The sequence below is a fragment of the Octopus bimaculoides genome, chromosome 27 (assembly GCF_001194135.2).
Source record: "Octopus bimaculoides isolate UCB-OBI-ISO-001 chromosome 27, ASM119413v2, whole genome shotgun sequence".
In the NCBI taxonomy this organism is placed as follows: Eukaryota; Metazoa; Mollusca; class Cephalopoda; order Octopoda; family Octopodidae; genus Octopus; species Octopus bimaculoides.
In genome coordinates this window covers 6,143,621-6,146,606 of record NC_069007.1, presented here as the reverse complement: position 1 = coordinate 6,146,606, position 2,986 = coordinate 6,143,621, and positions in this window count along the sequence as shown.

Genomic DNA, 2,986 nt, shown 5'->3' with positions numbered 1-2,986 from the left:
ATATATATGTGTATATGTATATATATATATATATATATATATATATATATATATATATGGGTGTGTGTTTGTGTATGAGTGTGTGTCTATATATAAGTATATATAAACACACATACATACCTATTTATGTATTTATATACAGGTGGGTAGATGTGTGAGGTTCTGTTTTCCTGTTGTTTTGTTTAGTTGGAATAATGGAACCACGAAAACCAGCCCCAGTGGTGGGGGTTTGATGTTTGTCACAGTAAACAGAACAAAAGGTATTATTACGTTCCGAATTGTCAGAATTCTTACAAAGTAAATCAGAAAATAATATAAACATCCATAGAAACCATCATGCGGAGCAAAGGGGACAGAAAAGGAAAAAAAAAAGGGGACAGATGGGGTTAGAAGTAGGGCATTTTGTTTTGTTGTTTCTATAGGTTATTATGTCAGAAATGGAGGTGGTGGAATGAAAAATGGCCAAATATTTTTGGTGTATGAATGCTGCTAATGGAAGATAATCTTTAGATGTAATTATATTTAATGTCATCAGCATCATTAGCATTGTTGTCATCGTTGTTGTCATTGTCTTCGTCATCATCACTATCATCGATATTTTCTTCAATGATAATAACAGTTTTCAACGTCAACACCATCGTTGTCATCGCTGTTGTCATTTTCATCTTCGTCATCGTTATCATTATCATCATCCCTGTCTTCGTCATCGTCTTTAATGACATTACTCTCATCTTCATCAGGATCATAATCATTTTCATTATTATTGCCATCATCACTATTGCTATCGTTGTCATCACTGTCATTTTCATCGTCATCATCGTCACCACCACCACCACCACCACCGTCAGCAGTGCCTTTAGAATAATCTACCTGATGAAGTACCAACAAACACACAGTTGTTGCTGAATCATATTCATTTATGTAATTATTTATAAAATAATTTTTATGTAATGTGTGAGAATGAAAACTCAACAACTTAAAGCTGGTGTTAAAGCACAGAAACAAATGTTGCAATCTGTTATAAAATCCTGTTTTCCTCCATCTTCTTGTATAAAGTTTTATATAATCACATATATATTCATACTTACAAACATGATTTTCATCAATCAAATCTGCTGCATTCAATCACGTTACAATATATTCATCAACCTGAATCTATGGTAGCAGACAACTACCTAAGGTGGTCTGCAGTAGAAGCAAACTCAGATTGATGAAGCTGCAGAGTGGACTTCTGCAAAAGTCATCCATATCTGCAACCACATGCTTAACAACAGCAACAGCTATGACAGTAGCAGCAACAGAAACAACACCACAAACAACATAATGTATCCTAACTACATATCCAATGATTACAATTTGCAATGCAACTCATCTTCCATCGGTCGGGAAAATATTGGAAAAAAAAAAGGCATTATATCTTTGTATAGATACAATAATCATTTAACACTAATTGGAGCTGTATTATCACCAGGGTAACATTAAGAATCCAAGAAAACTAGTGATGGCCGGTATTGACTGCCAGTAAGAATTGGTCAATAAGTGAGTTAGGATTGGATTGTTAGATAAATTCAATTATGGTGTGGAGTGAAGAATATATGATTTATTATCTCAGTAATAATGTATTATCTTGACTCATGTAAGTCTTTAACCAGAATGTAATATTGATTCAATACAATGGCAAGAGACCAGAAATTTATACATGGGAAGAAGAATAGGTGTTAATATTAATATAGGTTGTTGTAGTTGAAATGTTTGCTTTGTAAACTTTGGAAATTCATTGTACAGTTTTCAATCCCACTTTCTGCCATTTTGGTCAAATGTCATTTAGAATTTGATAGACGAAAACTGTGTGGAAGCTTATGATATGTCTACTCACTCAGACCTAATTTGGTGCTAATATGAACTGCACGGTAGAACTATGTTAGTCTGGTTTCAATCCCATTTCTCACCATTTTGGGTGAACGTCCTTTATCATAATTTTAGATTAGTTTGTAAAATTTGGTAGCAAGAAATTGTGAGGAAGCGTGTCATATTTTTATTCAATCAGGTCTGACTTGGTGCTAATATGAACTACATGGCTGAGATGTTTACTAAACACCTATGTTGGTTAGGTTTCAGTCCCATTTCACATAATTTTGGGCAAATGTTCTTTATCATGAGTTTGGATTTGTCTGTATAATTTGATAGATGGAAACTTTGAGGAAGCATGTTCTATATCTGGCCAATCAGGTCTTGTTAATATAGGCTGTGTGGTTGAGTTGTTTACTGTATAACTATGTAGGTTAGGTTTCAATCCCACTTCACACTATTTTGGGAGAATGTTATTTGACATAATTTTTGGTTTTGTTTGTGGAATGTGATCGACAGAAACTGTGAGGAAATATTCTCTCTGTCTGGTCAATCAGGCATGTAATGGTACTAATATGGGCTGTTTCAGTTTTGATGTTTACTCTTCAAATATATAGTTAAGGGTTTCAATCTCATAATACAAGGGTGAAGTGAAAAGTTCCTGGTTTTAAGGGTGTCGCAAAAGGCCTCGTTGGAGCCCCAACCTTCTGAGTTCATTTACAGGACTCAGAAAAAACTGAAGGACCACAACAATAGGTGTGTGAATTTGAGAGGGGAATATGTTGAATAAAACCATAATTAACTGATCCTCCTGCAACTTTTCAGCAGACCCTCATATGCACACACACATACACACACACACACACACACATATATATATATACACACTTTATTTAAAAGCAGCAGAAATATAACAAAAGAGTGTTACTCTGAGTTTCACGTTCCCGTTCATCGATATATATATCATCATCATCATCATCATCATCGTTTAACGTCCGCTTTCCATGCTAGCATGGGTTGGACGATTTGACTGAGGACTGGTGAAACCGGATGGCAACACCAGGCTCCAATCTAATTTGGCAGAGTTTCTACAGCAGGATGCCCTTCCTAACGCCAACCACTCCAAGAGTGTATATAT